This window comes from Telmatherina bonti (genome assembly GCF_933228915.1).
Source record: "Telmatherina bonti genome assembly, chromosome: 12".
NCBI lineage: Eukaryota > Metazoa > Chordata > Actinopteri > Atheriniformes > Telmatherinidae > Telmatherina > Telmatherina bonti.
In genome coordinates this window covers 11,111,389-11,130,227 of record NC_136610.1, presented here as the reverse complement: position 1 = coordinate 11,130,227, position 18,839 = coordinate 11,111,389, and the positions used below count along the sequence as shown (strand labels likewise).

The following is an 18,839-nucleotide window of genomic DNA, read 5'->3' as shown; positions in this document are numbered from 1 at the left end:
TGTTAGCGTTAGCTAATGCTAATGTTCACAGCTCAGTGTTTTGTTTTCTTTTAACCACTTTCCTGGTGAGCAAAATAATATCCCTCTGACTTTTTAACCATGAATCAATTTATTTCTACCTGAAAAGTAGAGAAATGAACAGACAAAAAAAATCCTTTTGTTCAGTAAACAGTGCTTCTGGTAATGCTAATATTACAGCTATAATGTACTGTACACATACAATAAACCAGGTTGTGATCCGATAATACATTATCTCCAGAAGTTAAACCATTACTACTCTTCCACTTGTGTGGACGGAGAGGTATCAGAGCTGCTATCTGCTTATTATCAGGATCTAAATTATAAAACACCACAAAATCCTGCCAAGCTTTGTAGATATGAACAGAGCTTCATCTGGTTTTTCTTTTCAACAGATTTTTTTAGACTCCATGACGTGGCACAGACATGCTTGTAATGGTACATAATGATGTTTCCTGAACTTTCTCTGTAAGCTTGCAGGCGTAACGCTGTGCAGTGATTTTTACAGTCTTTCAGATTCAAACAAGTTTAAACCTGCAGAGCTTTCAACTCGCTGATAATTTAGCATTGAGAGAGAAAAAAAAGCATAATTGCATCTTTGCGGCTTTTTGCAAAATCTCAAGTCAAACAGAGACAGCTGCCACGTTTACAGTGAGAGGCCGAGGTGGGGAGAGGGAACAGAGTGAGAGAGGGGAAAATAAAAGAACCAGTGGTGAAACTGTAGCGTATAAATGATGCAGGAGACCAAAAGAGGGTGTATCACATTATAACCGACACCTCCTCCTCTTTTTCCTCCTCCTTTTCTCCTCCTCATCAGCTACATTTCCAGACGGGATGGAAAACGCCACGTTGCATGGCAGCTTTTACCCCTCCCTCCCAGCTGTTCTCCACATCAGGACTGGTCTTCACTGTGAGAACAGACAGAAGCAGTCCAGAAAAAAAGATATAAAACAAACAAAAAAAACTAAAGGTAGAGTGAGGGTCGCGAGGAATGCACGTGGATCTGGACGGCCTCTGTCTGTCACCTGACTGCAGGTGTTTGAACACTGATTCATGACTCCGTGGCTGCGGTGAACTAAATGTTCCACAGACTGAAAGTTTGCTGAGAAATCCCAAGAGGACTCAATGTCCTCCCTGAGTTATATGAGTTCCCGTAAAGCTGTGCGCAGCAGAGGTTTCAGTACTGAAGCTTCAGACATCAAACACACTCATGAGTAATGAAAATGAGCCAAACAGAACTGGATATCAGGAGTATAAAGCTAATACTGACAGTCATTTAAAGATTTCATGTTGTCACAGACCATATGCTTTCTTACACCCTCATAGTACGATCCATTTATGGTCTCCAAATAAGATGTTACACCTTTTTGAGGAAAAAAACAGCTAAAAATAGATCAAACATGCAAAGGAGTTTAGACGAATAGACAAGGTTGTGTATAAGGAGGCATCCAAAGGATTTCATGTAAGCAGTGCTTTAGGGCGAAAAAAACAAGCAAACATTCATTCATTCATTTATTCACTTTCTGAACCGCTTAGTCTGATGAAGGGTTGCGGGGAAGCTGGAGCCTATCCCAGCAGTCTTCGGACGAAAGGCAGGGTACACTTTGGACAGCTCGCCAGTCCATTGCAGAAAAATCAAACAAAAAAACCAACAAAAAAAAAACCCAGTAAAGTCCATAGATTAGCAAGGATTCTTCTAATGCTTATCCTATCAGGTGTTAAGGAATTTTTTCCTGCTGTAGTGGAGTCTGAAGTGATTTAAGCATGCATGACTTTCCATGAATCTGCTTAGGAAAACATACAACATGTGAGCTGGGCTAAATATGTCCAAACAACTCCAGTCATGTGATATTTAAAGGACAGTACAAAAAAAAAAAAAAAAAAAAAAAAAAGAGAGGGAGAAATAACAAGAAAAAAGGGAAAAATGACCTTTTTTCACAATTTGTTAGAGGAGCAAGTCATCCATCCAAGCTGGTGGCATTTATCATCTTGAGGCGAAGGTGCTTTGTCCTCAGAATGAGGTGCAAACACTCGCCGGAGAACACAAGCTCTTCACAGGTGGAAATGTTGCTCCGTGGCACCTGGAGGCAGGACATGATGCAAAAATACATTGTTTCAGCACATCAAGGAAGGTTGATGAAGCTCTCCAAACATTCATCATGATGACTGTTTTTATGTTCAGATCCATTATGTATGAATTTCCATTCACCTGACACTTTATTAGGTACACCTTCCAGTACTATGTTGAACAGCATTAATGGTTAATGGTTATTTTATTTGTAATATTTTTGCGTTTAACGCTTGTTTGTTTTTGTTTTTTTTTAATGTTTCATTGTATGTATTTCCTTTATCTGGTTTGATTAATTACTTAATTTATTCTTACATTTAGATTATGGTGAGGTTCTCTATAAGCCCTAATAGGGTTTCAAACCTCCCCAGCACTGTAATTAGGGTCCGAGCCATACGAAGTATGGCAGGGCCCTATTGTTTTCCAAATGTGTATTCTTCTATATTATTATTTTTCTCAGCACAACTCACCCATTTTTAGCCCCCTTAGCCCCCGTGAAAAGTTGCAAAACTTGGCACACACCTCAAGCCCGGCGAAAATAACGATATTCTGGGGTCCGCGTCCACGCCAATGCAAAAATGCCTCAACAGTGCCCCCTAGAGACGCCAAAAATGGCCCCTAGAATGGGGTCAAAAAAGTTTAGTTTAACGTGGGACGACGAAATTCGGTACACATGCCTACCACCTCAAGACGAGTAGAAAAGTCAATGAAACACCTGTTGTCATGGCAACAGGCTGTCCGCCATCTTGGCGTTTAAGACCATATTTTTGCCCGTTTTTTTGTTCGGGCGCATCGTATTTGAACGAACTAGTCTGAGGCGATTCATGCTATTGGCTCCACATTCGCCATGGAGCTTCGTGACAAGATGGGGACCAAAAGTTATTCAAATCTTTCTGATAGGAGAACGCGTGTTACCGTGCCAACCCATGGAAAAAAGCGTTCTCGCCATGAAACACGGTTCACTCATATCTTCGCAGAAATACATCCGATCGGAACCAAAATTAAAATAATTCATATTTGGTGGGTCTTTAACGCATTGTAATATGTATTGTGGGGGGGGGGGGGGCGCATTTTGGGGGGGCCCCTAGGGGCCCGATCGTCTACTTTGACCTAGGGCTACGAAATTTGGTACACATGTATAAGTAACCAAGACGAGCAAAAAACTCAATTAACCACCTGTTACCATGGCAACGGGTGTCCGCCATCTTGGCGTTTACGCCCAGCTTCTTTACTCAAAGCGCCTTGTATATCCCCATAGAAATACAATGGATCTGCACCCAGAATAAAGGCATATGAAAGTGTCTGGTCCTCAACGTCGTCCACAATGTGGGGACAGAGTTTCTTCGGCATGAGGCGAGGACCCGATGGATGCCGCTTGCGGCTTTAATTTATATTATTATTTTATGCATATTGTCCATCATTTAAACCTTTCCTCTTACTCCTTTTCTCTATGAATGTTTCACTGTTTCTTTTAAAGTGCAAACTTAAATAAATAATAATAAAAAAAAGGTTCATTGCTTCAACAAGGTGCTGGGAACATTCTTCCTAGATGTTGCTTCATGTCATGATAACAGCATCACACAGTTGCAGCACATTTGTCGTCTGCACGTCGACGGTGAGAATTATGTTCCTCTACATCCCAAAGCTGCTCTAGTGTGGCCGCTGGAGCCCAGTAAACTCACTGTCTTATTAAAGAAACCTCTTTGAGATGATTCCAGCTCTTTTGACATGGTGCATCATCCTGCTGGAAGTATCCGTCGGAAGATGCTACACATAAAGTAAGGGACATGGTCAGCAGCAATACTCAAGACGGCTTTGGTGTTTAAATGATCCTCCAGTTTGGGGTCTAAAGTGTCCCTAGATCCCCTACATCACTGTACCACAAGCAGCAGCATGAACTTTATACAAGTCTGGATGGATCCATGCTTCATGCAGTTCTGGCTTTACCATCTGAATGTATCAGCTGAAATAGAGACTCATCTCTTTTTTCCGTCTTCTATTGTCTAGTACTGGTGAGTCTGTGTGAATTGTAGCAGCTTTCCGCTCAGCTCCCCATGGGAGCAAAGCGGGCACAGGGGACGGTGATGTAGATGGAGGATTTCAGAGAATGGAAAAAAAAATCTATGAAAGGGAAAAGATGTTTCGGAGGATGTTCAATTTCTCCATCTCCATCTCTATAAACTTGCTCCCTCGGTGTATAGTTGGACAGAATGATCTCCTACTCTATGCAGATACTTGTACTCTCGCATGCAGCCCCTTTGAATAAAGTGTGGATAGCTTCCAGGCTGCAGGGCATGTACTGCATGCAGACAACTTCCAGAACTAAAGTCATGTCAAACTTTCCCTCTCATGACATGTCTGACTGCTATACCGCTGGAAATATGACCAGAAAGCTCACACACACAGATGCAGCAATATTACATTTACATTTATTTACAACCTTCCATCAACACATTGTGGAAACATCCCTTCAGCAGGACATGATCATCTTCTCAGATGAGTCAAAACGTCTGATCATGTTAGAACTGACAGGACCCTGGGAAGAGAGGATGGAGGAAGCCAATGAGAGGAAACACCAGTACCAGGAGGATTGTGGAGGATTGTGGGGGCTGGAGGACATTCTGCGAGTCCATAGAGGCTGTAGAGGCTTTGCAGGTCATTCTTTCTGTAAAGTCCTCAGCCAACTGGGAGCGACAGGGGCAGCTAAGAATACGGCCATTAGATCTGCTAGCGAGGCGGCAGAGAAAGCCTCAAGATGGCTTTGACTGAAAAGGGCAGATCCGTGGGTAGCTACCGGGACACAAGTCGGGACTTGATCACCCCAGCTGGGTCGCCTGGGTGAGGGTGTCTGATGTTGCGAGACCCGAAACATCTGATGAACCCAGGATACATCACTAATGGTACATCCATGAGATGTTTCTTTGACATAAACTCTCATATTAACTGAATATATTTAATGACAGAGAAACCGAGGCTTCTTTCCTCTCCTCTGTGACCAACGGTGCAGGAATGACTGAATCAGACGGTGAGCGGGTCGTCTGTATGGAGAGAGATGTGTTCCCACAGGAAACCTCCTGGCTCCAGGACTAATATCTGAGCTTCACTTCTGACCTCTGACCCATCTGAGGGGGATGACCCCCCCACCACCACCACCACACACACAGTGAGTCAGCATTGGGACATTTCCTTACATTCGTCCCACTGGACGCTGTCTCAACCAGTTTAATACTTTTTATTTCCAGTTGTTTACCAAAGATGGACACCTTCATCGCACAGAGAAGATGCTTCTGTTCACTTTAAATCAAATATTTTTATTAGTTGTGTTTTACCAAACATTTGTAAATGGAAAAATGTTACCCCAACATGCCACCACACTCATCCTCAGATCTTCACCTCCCACTCAGAAGTATATCAGTCTCCACTTTCCACTTGCCTGGTGGGAACAGAGGGTTAAAATAAAGCCCCACCCACCAGGGCAGAAGAAAGGAGGGAGGCTGAGGGGCTGGGGAGGGTGGGGGTTAGACTGTGTCCAAACTGGGACATCCCACTGGAAATGTCTTCTGTGTGAACTGGTGAGCTTGTTAGATTGTCCTGGGCCCCGCAGACGGCTGACTTCTCTCCTGGTGTCCCTGCTCTGCAAAGCTGAAGGTAAGAGGTCTCACTCTGACTGTTATTCAGCCGCTGCTTCTGTCAAGAAAGGTGAATGGGAGTTATGGGGCTAAAAATGTCCCTTTTCCAAAGTTTTCCACAACTTATTTTCAGTTGCAAACATGCTTAAAAATCACTCTAAGGACTATTTTAAGCTGAAGGTAGTTGAAGCAAACTGGCTTCACAGCTTCATAGAAAATAAGGTAAAAAGTTAGGATTCATATTTCTGTGAATCTAAAGCAGGTGAAAATCTCCTTATTTAGCTGTTAACTCTGCTGTCAGTGTGAGTTTTAATTCACCTTACATGTGGTTTTAATGGGAGATTTAAAGAGGTGAACTGTAAGAGCAGCTGTGTGCAGAAAATTCTCCTTCCATGTAAACAGCCTGCGATATGGACAATTCATTTTCTGTGGAAGTATTGTGTGCCACATCGGCAATAAGAGGAAGAGGAGGAGTGGGGGCTGTTGTTGGAGGGGGGCTGCAGACAGGCTTTTTCAGCTGTTTGATTTTCTCATGTTTGTTTTGTCTTATTGTCCACTTTAAAATGCTCGGAGTTTAGTTTGGATTCAGAAACTGCAGCATCCTCTTACATTTCCTAAAGAGCCCTCTGACCCGTGCTCTCTGTGGAAAATGAAGCAAACAAAGAGAAAGGAAGACGGGAATGGGAGGAGGAGAGTTGGAGGATGAAATTCCAACAAAGCTTGACAGAGCAAAGGGAGCATTTTTCCACAAGTAACGCACTCCACTCCGTCTCCCTCTCTTCATCCCCTGTGACTGCCACTCTCCCATTACTCCAATGTAAAGGAATGCGGGTTGCCATGGCGACCAGTTACCAGCTGTTTCTGCGAGTTAGTCCAGATCCCTTCAAGTGTCGTTGATTTGCAGAGAGCTTTATCAGCAGCACAAAGTGCTCTCCGTGTTCCAGCTTTATGGTAAAGTTTGTTTCAGGAACAACTTCCTCGTCTCTGCATGAATCGGTTTTACGTTTCAACGGTAAAACAACTTGACTGGTCAGCTTTGACGTGAAACCAGAACTCAGCATTAGTGGCTGCAGAGGAGCAGGCTTTAGCATCGGCAGGAAAATCTGAAACTTGCTGAGAGCTGGCTGTTAGATAAAACTTTAACAAACAAGTGTTTTCAGCTGTTTGCCCGCCGTTGTTCAGGGCTCATTATGTACTTTTTGCTTGAGTTAAGTTGCTGTATTGTTGCATAAGTTGCTAAAAACGACAATTTCCACCTTTTTGTAAAGAAAATGTCAACGTAAGACACAAAAATCTACACAAGATATTTTTAAATGTGCAGATTTTTACAAATATTTTGGCATTTTTCTGACATAATTGAATAAAAATTGAATCTTGTCAGTGATGAATATAACTTTTTAGCATCAGACATGTTCATATCAGCAGCTAGTGGACATCAGCTGAAACCATTAGCATGTTTAACAACTTCTGGATCTCCAGCAGTGTTTTAAATGAATGTTTATTCATCTGTAAGCAAATACAGTAGTTTAATCTTCTTTTCTTTCCCTTCACATTCAGTTTTACATCTTAATACAAATGTCATCACTTTTTTTTTAGTTGAAAAGAAGAGTTTGTTTTCCCTTTATTCACACATGTCAGGGGTTTCTCTCAGCCGTCTTTGTAAAGACTGAAGCATTATGTGCTGGCATCAGTATAAGCAAAGTGGAGACGGAGCGTCTGAGGTGCTTAATTGTTGAGGTGGCAGGTCTGGGCCCAGCTGGGAGGAGGAGGGAAGGAAGGGGAGGTGGTTTTGGAGCTGAGGATGCTGTGGAATACCAGGCCAGCTTGGCAATCTCTCGAAAAGTGCTAATCCTCTGAACAGGAAGCAGGGATTGTGCTGCTGTCTGGGCTTGACGTGGAAAAGAAAAATCGGGAGTTTCGGTGTCAGCAAGATGGACTGAAAGAAAAGAGAGAAGAACAAAGATGGGAAGACACATGAAGTGTGAGAAGAGGAGGTTTAAAAGTGAATTAATCACCAAAAATGGTGCAGAGAGAGGCAGTACATGTTTAGGATAGAGGAAGACTTGTATTGTTGAAGCCAAACATGCCATTTCATGCGTTTGAGGCGTTAGGATTAGAAGTGTTTTATCAGCAGGAGAAGCTGAATTTACATGAAGACGCTTCTCAGCAGAAATTAAAGTTTGACTCAAATTAAAAACTACAAGATGAACAAATTGCAGGTTGCAACACTGAACATATAAAGCAGATAACAAGGTTTGTGAAGGCAGCAAAAATCATTTAAACCACAGATTCACATCAAGGAGACTCGACATGAAAAGGATGTTTTGTTGTGCTGAAAAAAAAAACTGATAAAAGCATCAGGATACGAAAAGTCAGAAAGAAAAGAAAAAGTAACAATGAAAGCAAACAGAAAATAATAAAAAGTCAGACTTGTTTTTCCTAAGAGGAGAAAAAATGAAGAAGCGACATGGAAAAGCAACAACAAAGAACGTGAAAAGATGGGGAAAAAAAATGTTTTCCATCTAAAGCTAAACATTCTGCAGGCACACGGTCTAATCTGATTAAGAGGGGGGGTGGGGGATCTGGGTCAAAGAGGTCAGGTGATGAAGAACTTGGCTTACAAAGATCCAGACTTCTCCATTTCTTCCCGAGCTCTCCTCCATTCAGCGCTCCTTGTTTGTGCTCTTTGTGCTCAGTGATACAGGTGAGTGTTTCTGTAAGAACAGCTCTTTGTGAAGTGATTTAAAGGGAGCTCCACCTTCCTCTGGAGGAAAACTTAGTTTGTCAGGTGTCTCATTACTGTGGGCCTCCAGCATGGGGCCTGTTAGCTACTACGACTTTGTCTTAGGAAAAGAAAAATTCTTGTCATTTCAAAACCTCTGACCTATGAGATGCCAGATAGCGTAACTGGTTGAGGCCCAGTGTACCAGCGCCAGGTTTTGTATGTCCTTATCCTCTTTTTCAGCTATTTTCAGAAAAAATACTGCTGCCAAAAATCTTTTATAGCTAAATGAAACTCAGCTACCAGGCCATAAAAGTTTCAGATGCCTTGGGGCAACGTCAAACATCTCAGTGTTTAGATTTGGAGCTGCTTTATTGAACCACTAGTAACCAATACCAAAAGTTGCCTCATTGCTCAAACTGGGACTGACTCAGACCCGAATCTTCCAAACTGTGCCCTGGAACATGAATTTTCCCTTTTCGTTGTAGGTGGACTTAAAAAAACCAAAGTAGACTTTGATGAAAAGCTCACAAAAAGATAATAGTCACATTTGATGAGTTGAAAAGTACATGGAAGTCAGAGAAGTTTGATGGTGGAGATACATTACAGAAGCAGTGCCGTCATAACTTAACTGTTGTAAACGTACCTTAGATGTTACAGCCGGCTTGGATTTGGTTGTGTTCAATAATGAAAAATAATCTGTTTTAGGATTAGGTGAAACACCTTTTTTGCTTAGAGTAAGGATTTGTGATAAAAACAAACAAAATACAGTAAACACTTTTGATTTTTGGAATTAGCTGATTAGCCCTGTCTCCTTCGCAAAATGTGCAGAAGTCATGAAAATAATACACAAGAACAATTCATGCTCATCAGCTTAAAGTGGAACTATTATGTGCATTTCAGGCTAATTATTTTTATTTCTGAGACCAGAAGGGCTGGGATTGATCGAGTTATTGTCACAAATCTCTTTATTTACTTCAGACCGACCCTCTCCGTAGGCTGTCAGATCAGCCTGTGGGCAAAACGAGTGGATTGAGACTCTTCCGCATTAAGCCCCGCCTCCCGCCACTGCACTACATCGGGAGCGTGCACCGCAACTGCTTTCACCGTCATTGTAACATCTCATAAACAGAAGGATTAGGCTAATATGAACTCAATAAAAAAACTAAATACAATGTCAACACATAGCATACAGCCCTACATGTTGGAACCTGAATCAGACCCTGAAAACGAAGTGGAAAACAGCAACCCACAGCAACGAATGCAGCAGGATGTCTCTCTTTGGTAAACTCACCAGCCATCGTTGGAAATAACTTTATCCAACGTTTTCCACCCGCCTGATGTATTTGTACATGCCCTTGTTAACCAGTAGAAGGTAACCAATCACCGAACCTTATCCCCCGAGACGTCACAAGGATTTCCAAGTAGAAAAAACTCTCTAAAACGATGCGGTTTTCGTTGCCATGGAAACCGAACGGAGACCGTGCTGGAACTCAAACTCAAACTCAAACATGCGTTTAGGTGATAAAAAAAACAGTGCCGTTCACATGTCTGATGAGGATTCAACACTGTAACACTGTAGAAAGCTCAGAAAACTTGAAATACCACAATAGGACCCATCCATCCATCCATCCATCTTCTGCCGCTTATCCGGGGTCGGGTCACGGGGGCAGCAGCCTAAGCAGGGAAGCCCAGACTTCCCTCTCCCCAGCCACATTTGCCAACTCTGCGGGGGGGATCCCGAGGCGTTCCCAGGCCAGCCGAGAGATATAATCCCTCCAGCGTGTCCTGGGTCTTCCCCGGGGTCTCCTCCCCGAGGGACGTGCCTGGAACACCTCACCAGGGAGGCGTCCAGGAGGCATCCTGACCAGATGCCCGAGCCACCTCAACTGGTTCCTCTCGATGCGAAGGAGCAGCGGCTCTACTCTGAGCCCCTCCCGGATGACCGAGCTCCTCACCCTATCTCTAAGGGAGAGCCCGGCCACCCTGCGGAGGAAACTCATTTCAGCCGCCTGTATACGAGATCTCGTTCTTTCGGTCACGACCCACAGCTCATGACCATAGGTGAGGGTAGGAACGTAGATCGACTGATAAATCGAGAGCTTCGCCTTCTGGCTCAGCTCCTTCTTCACCACGACAGACCGGCGCAGAGCCCGCATTACTGCAGACGCCGCACCGATCCGTCTGTCGATCTCACGCTCCATCCTTCCCTCACTCGTGAACAAGACCCCGAGATATTTAAACTCCTCCACTTGAGGCAGGACCTCACTCCCGACCCGGAGAGGGCAATCCACCCTATTCCGGCTGAGGACCATGGTCTCAGATTTGGAGGTGCTGATTCTCATCCCAGCCGCTTCACACTCGGCCGCGAATCGCTCAAGCGAGAGCTGGAGATCACGACCAGATGAAGCCAACAGGACCACGTCATCCGCAAAAAGCAGGGACCCAATCCTGAGGCCACCAAGTCGGATCCCCTCAACACCTCGGCTGCGCCTAGAAATTCTGTCCATATAAGTTATGAACAGAATCGGTGATAAAGGGCAGCCTTGGCGGAGTCCAACCCTCACCGGAAACGAATCCGACTTACTACCGGCAATGCGGACCAAGCTCTGACACCTGTCGTACAGGGACCGGACAGCTCGTACAAGGGGGTCCGGTACCCCATACTCCCGGAGTACCCCCCACAGGAGCCCCCGGGGGACACGGTCGAACGCCTTCTCCAGGTCCACAAAGCACATGTAGACTGGTTGGGCAAACTCCCATGCCCCCTCCAGGACCCCAGAGAGGGTATAGAGCTGGTCCACTGTTCCGCGACCAGGACGAAAACCACACTGCTCCTCCTCAATCCGGGATTCGACTATCCGGCGGACCCTCCTCTCCAGGACCCCTGAATAGACCTTACCAGGGAGGCTGAGGAGTGTGATTCCCCTGTAATTGGAACACACCCTCCGGTCCCCCTTCTTAAAAAGGGGGACCACCACCCCAGTCTGCCAATCCAGCGGTACTGCCCCCGATGTCCACGCGATGCTGCAGAGGCGTGTCAGCCAGGACAGCCCCACAGCATCCAGAGCCTTAAGGAACTCCGGGCGGATCTCATCCACCCCCGGGGCCTTGCCGCCAAGGAGCTTTTTGACCACCTCAGCGACTTCAGCCCCAGAGATAGGAGAGTCCACCCCTGAGTCCATCAGCTCTGCTCCCTCATGGGAAGCCGTGTTGGTAGGATTGAGGAGGTCTTCGAAGTATTCCCTCCACCGACCCACAACGTCCCGAGTTGAGGTCAGCAGCTCCCCACCTCCACTGTACACAGTATTGACGGAGCACTGCTTCCCCCCCCTGAGCCGCCGGATGGTGGACCAGAATCTCCTCGAAGCCGTCCGGAAGTCTTTCTCCATGGCCTCGCCGAACTCCTCCCATGCCCGAGTTTTTGCCTCGGCAACGGCCGAAGCCGCATGCCGCTTAGCCCGTCGGTACCCATCAGCTGCCTCCAGAGTCCCACAGGCCAAGAAGGCCCGATAGGACTCCTTCTTCAGCTTGACAGCATCCCTCACTGCTGGTGTCCACCAACGAGTCCTGGGATTACCGCCACGACAGGCACCAACGACCTTGCAGCCACAGCTCCGGCCGGCCGCCTCAGCAATAGAGGCACGGAACACAGCCCATTCGGACTCAATGTCCCCCGCCTCACCCGGGACATGCTCGAAGCTCTGCTGAAGGTGGGAGTTGAAGCTCGCTCTGACAGGGGACTCAGCCAGACGTTCCCAGCAGACCCTCACAACACGTTTGGGCCTGCCAGCTCTGACCGGCTTCCTCCCCCACCATCTGAGCCAACTCACCACCAGGTGGTGATCAGTTGACAGCTCCGCCCCCCTCTTCACCCGAGTGTCCAAGGCATGTGGCCGCAGGTCCGACGATACGACTACAAAGTCGATCATTGAACTGCGGCCCAGGGAATCCTGATGCCAGGTGTACATATGGACACTCTTATGCTGGAACATGGTGTTCGTTATAGACAATCCATGACGAGCACAGAAGTCCAATAACAAAACACCATTTGGGTTCAGAGGGGGGGGACCATGCCTCCCAATCACTCCCCTCCAGGTCTCACTGTCATTGCCCACGTGAGCATTGAAGTCCCCCAGCAGAACAATGGAGTCCCCAGAAGGAGCACCCTCCAGCACTCCCTCCAAGGACCCCAGAAAGGGTGGGTACTCTGAACTGCCGTTCGGCGCATAAGCACAGACAACAGTCAGGACCCGTCCCCCTACCCGGAGGCGGAGGGAAACTACCCTTTCATCCACCGGGGTACACCCCAATGTGCAGGCACCAAGCTGGGGGCTGATGAGAATGCCCACACCTGCTCGGCGCCTCTCACCATGAGCAACTCCAGAGTGGAAGAAGGTCCAGCCCCTCTCGAGGGTACTGGTTCCAGAGCCCAAGCCATGCGTCGAGGTGAGTCCAACTATATCTAGTCGGAACCGCTCAACCTCGCGCACAAGCTCAGGCTCCTTCCCCACCAGAGAGGTGACGTTCCACGTCCCTAGAGCCAGCTTCTGCAGCCGGGGATCGGACCGCCAGGGTCCCCGCCCCTTGCTGCCGCCCAGCTCACATTGCACCCGACCCCTACGGCTCCTCCCGCAGATGGTGAGCCCACGGGAGGTGGGGCCCATGTAACCCTTTCGGGCTGAGCCCGACCGGGCCCCATGGGCGAAGGCCCGGCCACCAGACGCTCGCTCTCGTACCCCACCTCCAGGCCTGGCTCCAGAGGGGGGTCCCGGTAACCCGCGTCCGGGCAAGGGAACATTTATGCCCAGGTTTGTCATCGTCATAGGGGTCTATGAGCCGTGCTTGGTCTGGTCCCTCCCCTAGACACCTGTTTGCCATGGGTGACCCTACCAGGGGCATAAAGCCCCCGACAACATAGCTGCTAGGATCTTCGGGACGCACAAACCCCTCCACCACGATAAGGTGACGGCTCAGGGAGAGGCACAATAGGACCCCTTTAAGTAAAAACTCTTCAGTTTTCCACACTTTCTCATGTTTTGCAGTGCAACATGGTTGTCAGGTTGGGTTTAAACTGCATTTGATGCAGAGATTCAAGGACGAGAGTCACATTTCCACTGATTTGAGACTTAATCTGGACTTACACTCTAAAGATTTGAGTTTTGACTTGGACTTGTGATTTGAAACTTATGAACAATCTTTAATATTTTGTTTTTTGTTTGTTTGTTTTTGCCAAGATATCTGTCTGATCTGTAGTCTGCTGCCATTTACCTGGACATAACAGTAACGTACCATCACACAAACGCAGATGCATCTGCATGTGCATCCAACCATCTCAATGGCAACCAAAGTTGTTGCTGTTGCAACTTTTGGGTATTAAAAGTTAATGAAAGGGACACAGCTTTTCCACTGTGTGCAATTTGAATACTTATAATAACATTTATAGCACTGTAATAACACTTGTAATAACACTACATTACCATAGCAATGCGATCTGGTTCAGATCAGCTGGCTTTTGGCAGGTGAATGAGAAAAACTCGCTGTACCCTGACAACAGTTGTTTTGCATAAAAAGTACATTAAGAACAGAATAAACTAGTTCTCATACTTACAAATATTGTCAAGTTTTCCAAAAATAAACAAACATTTATTATAAAATGTTTACTATGTTAGACCAGGTATAAGCAGATTAAACAACTGGGATCCGTGCATTACACAGTTTTTATGCACCTTGTAGAGAAACACCACTCTGCCGCATGTTGTGGTGTTTTAGACTCTGTGTTGTGCATTAAAACTGAGTAATGCACGACTCCTCGTTGTTCATTCCTTACACAATTAATTCTTACTTAAAGAAACAACTTGTAACCATAACCTTTCTCAGACCTTAAAGCACCTGTTGGACTTTGTGCCCCTACCTCTGACCACCCTGACCATCACAATATGAACAGATTTGTTCTTTAAGGGAAGAAGAAAAGGAAATTGATTGCAGTGGATACAAAAATGAACTTTTCATGTTTAATCTTTAAACCTGAATCCATTTATTTCCTCCACCTGCAGAGCTGCATGCCAGTAGAACTCTGCTCAGACACAGGAAATCACTCCTCATTCTCCAAGTTTTTACTGGATATTTCCCACTGCACAGTGTTGTTTGTCAGTTCCATATGAAAGTCAGACAAACTGCGACAGGTTGTTTGTCCAGGTCTCTGAACCCGCCTGTTATGTCACCCAGGAGATCAAGAAAGAATTCTTCTAATTCTGTTCCCTCTAAAGCCCCGATGGAAAAAGCAACAGAGGCGGTAACAGCGAAGGAGATATCTGAATTAACAGCAGTTCCAGCACAGGTTGTTTTCCTCCAAAGCAAGTTTACCTTTGCTTACCTAACTAACCTAAATTAAATACCTTTGCGGGAAAAAAAGGCCCCTTTATGAGCCTGAAGTTTCCCTTTTAGCCTCGGCTCTGTTTGATTACGAGAACAGCTTTCCAAATAAAATAATTTGTTTTGCTGTTACGTCAGTTTGTCCGGCCTCCTCCTCCCTGCTGAGCTGAGCCCAATGACTCTTTGACCAAATAGGAATATTCTAAAGCGTGCATATGATAGGAACTCCATGTCTCTCCAAATCAAATATTGACCCCACGCTTTTTGAGGATGGAGACCTTTTTCTTTTTTTTCCCTGTCTTTGCAATTGCATTTTTGTTGCCTTACTATATTTACTCCTGATTCTTTATATCATTCTTACAAAATTTCCTGTCACCAGAATACCGTTTCTTTTCTAGGGGACAGAGATGTTTCCATGTGCACAGGTTTTTTGGGACACATCAGTGTTGACCTCCTCTGCTGGGGTTTCTGTAATTTTCCATGTCTATGCCTGTTTTTGACTTCTTAGCCTGATATTTTTTGTACCCTCCCAAACAGTGGTCAGTACTGTAAAAGTCCTGGCATGACTTGGGTGTGAAAAGATCACACTTGTAAAATCAGAAAGTCTTTTTTCACATGAACATTAAAGTGAATTAAAAAAAAAAAAAAAAAAAAGTAAGACTTGGAATTACATTGAGCTGTTTAGCAGAACAAGAGTAAATCATGCTGTTATTTTCAGGAAATGAGCAACAACAAGCAATATTTTTGTAAAAGAAATGTCTAATGGATGTCTAATAACTTTACAAGCAGCAAGTTAAGGTATTTAATGAATGGTGCTTTCACTCCATAATAGCTGACCTTTTAAATAGATTTGTACTGTCACTGTTGGGAATGACCCTGTAGAACGATGAAATTCTGAGGCATCTATCATACTATTTTCAAGATGTAATGTCAATATTATCTATTTTTAATTGCAAACAATAACAAAATAATCCTTAAGAACCAGTGGGTTTAAGATCTGCAACTTCCACTGGGAGGTTGCAAAACCCTTAAAAGCATCAGAAATGAAGTGCAGCAACAGTTATCACCTAAAACTGCCCTCCAAAGAGGGAAGAAAGCTCAGTTTGTAGGACATTTTTACTCAGATTAAGTTCGTTTTCGGCACAAGCAACATAGTTCACAGTAATCCCGACTTTAAGTTGTTTCTGATTAGTCAAAGAAATAAAAAGATAAAAAGGCTTGTGGTTGGTAAACTTTCTTGAATTTACAGCATATGTAACAGAAAAACACAAGTTACTGTTCATCTATTGTAGCTATAGTCTAGTTAGGTATCTGATAACATTATTCTTACTTTTTGCTAAATAGTCATTTCACCTCATAGCATTTTTCAGTAAAACCTGCTGTGTGTCTAATTCAGTTGAGGAGTCACAAAAACTGTGATATAATTAAAACATGGTTGCTTAGATACCAGAAATCGTGTAGCTAACCGTGCCATAGAGTATGCTAGCAAGCAAAAATGTCAGGAAAAAAACATAAAAAATGATCTACTACTAGTTAGATGTGGAGCAGATAAACCACATCAGGTTTGCGCCAAAAGCAATGTCTACAACTGTTGCTGCTTAATTGTTGTTTGTCATTGCTTTTTGCACTTTAGCTAACGTCACAACCAAGTGGCAACCTCCGGCGGTTAAAAGTGAAGCCTATGCGGAAGTGCATAAAACTGCAGTTCCCCCTTTGTCCACTAGGGGCTGCAAAACAGAGCGAATCCCCATAGACTCCCATGTTAAAAAGACCAACTTCACAGCAGAAATAAACATGTTTACAGCCTGGTTCAAAAATACATTTTCAGTTTATAGGTCAGGTTTACCTTCATGAACTCGCCTGTTTGTAATTAATTTAATCTCAAAGTTTGCCATATTTAGGGGCGTGTCCTTTTGATTGACAGATACCAATCTCCAGCTTCAAGTCAGAAGAACGTAGAACAACCGCGGTTTTTAGTTGGTTAACAACGTGACTTAGCTTTAGCCTGTTCATCTCCGTTAGCTGGGTAGCTCCTTGATTATATGTAGTCCATGTTGGAGCTGCTTGAATAACATCAACAGTGACAATAAAATCTCCTTTCGACACTGTTTCTTTTAGAAAATAAATAAAAATGAACAATGGTATGGTACATAACCTTCAGAAGCTGAGACTGATTTGCTGTCTAATTTAAAAATGTATGGGTGAAAATAAATAGAAAAAGCTGCCACTGGGTTTACCCAGTAATTGCCTTATTGCTTTTTTACAGTACAGTATTTATCCATCTGCGCATGACTATGAGAACATAGCTTTTGTTCATTTTTGTCTGTGCAACTTGTTCTCAGGAAAATAACGTCACGGCTCCTATGTGCAAAAACAAACATGTCAGTCATTTCTGAAAGGCTGCCAAGTACATTTGCAGTACAGCACCGAGCATTTGTCTTTAAAATGTCAGATTTCTCTTCAGGGCTCATCAAGCAGCACATTACTGCATGCAAAACTTTTCCTTTTCACTGCATATGTCAGAACATGTCGCCTTTTTCAGACCTTTTCTAGAAAGAACCCTTTTCACTTGCAGACTGAGGCTTTGCCTCACAGCATCAAAATCCCATTCCTCCATGTCTGACTTGTTGTGCAAAGTGTAGGAATTTCACAAGGTTTCATTTTCAAGGGAAAATTGGATCATCGAGTTTCATTCAATTACTGTTGGTTTAAGCCTGCTGCCGAGGTGCAGGAATTCAGACAATGCACGGCTCTGTTTTGTAAATCTTAATATCCCCTCTGTCAGTTTTCACATGCTATACAAACTGTGTCAAACTGCTTCATTTTTATTACCCAGCAGGTAATAAAAGCTGCGCTTAAAGCAGACGAAACAGAAACAAACCTTGTTTTGAGACTTTTTTATGTCCAGACGTCATATCTCTTCTGACTAAGATCTTCACAGTCGGTCTCCAACAACACTTAAATTCACCCATATGCACCATCCGTCTGCTGATGGTAGTGATTTTGTGTTTGTCTGTGAGAACAGCTGATTTCGTGACGATGAAGATGGAGATCATGTCGAGGGAAAGGGGAAGACCAAGCAACGCAACGTTCCATTACCAAACAAAGGAACCCCTGTTTAGTTTCTGAGATAAAAGGAGAGAGAAGCAGCTATAGAGCTGATTTTATATTGAGTTTCAAACAATGGATGCTCAGACAGGCAGCTGGAGGAAGACAGACGCATCAACACAAGGCTTTTCTCACGGCAGCCACATCCAACAGGAAACTTGTACCTTCCTATCAGGAAAAAGTATTTGTTTCCCAGCTTATTCTCTTTAGTCAATCATGTGGATTCTATAAAAGCTGAATGTACTTTTGTAAATATAACATGACTAGAGAAGCACAGCTGATTCTGTAAGATTGCACTTGAAAAAAGGAGTATGAGTAGATTGGATGTCGCCCGATCTTTGACGAATGGTGTGGAGAAGTCATTGTGGTTCTCTGATTTAAAGCTGAGTTAGGTAATCCTGCTCAGAAACTTTTTTTTTTCCTCTGGGTGAAGCAGTTCCTGGTCCTGATAGTAGTCTGTACATTTTGTAATCACAAACAATAAGAAATATAGTTAGACCCCTTAGTTTACTGTAAATCTGTAAAAACTCTGACCAATCCAAACGTTCGGGCTGAACTGGAGTTGTTCATTTCCTATATTTTGTAAGCTTCTTCTCCCGACTCCCCTCCTCCCCCTCCTACAGTGCATACCTGATAGCCACACCCTGCATATAAACAGCGTGTTAGGATGAAAATACAAAGTAGCGAAGAAGAAACTTGGGAGGCAAACATGGCTGAGAAAATGCAGAAAGGATTTCCCCAACTCGGTTTATTTGCCTCCTCCCGCTAAACAGCCGAGAAAGAGAAAATCGTTGGTGGGAAAAGCTGCGAACTAGAAGAACTAGAGAGCGCAAACCTCCGCCAAGGGATTTAAAATGTTCCTGGATCCAAACAGTGATCCAGATCATCACCAAAATTTAATCAGTTCTTCCTTTTCATA

At 44.4% G+C, this 18,839-nt stretch overlaps 1 protein-coding gene across 1 annotated transcript in view; it reads left to right on the top strand.

Moving 5' to 3' along the window:
• Positions 1-5,641: 5,641 nt before the first annotated feature.
• Positions 5,642-18,839, top strand: part of sparc (secreted protein, acidic, cysteine-rich (osteonectin)) — a 33,699-nt gene continuing 20,501 nt past the window's right edge. The window contains exon 1 of the mRNA XM_079249849.1: positions 5,642-5,734. The gene's annotated coding sequence lies outside the window, so the exon portion shown is untranslated. The remainder of the gene's footprint in view (positions 5,735-18,839) is intronic.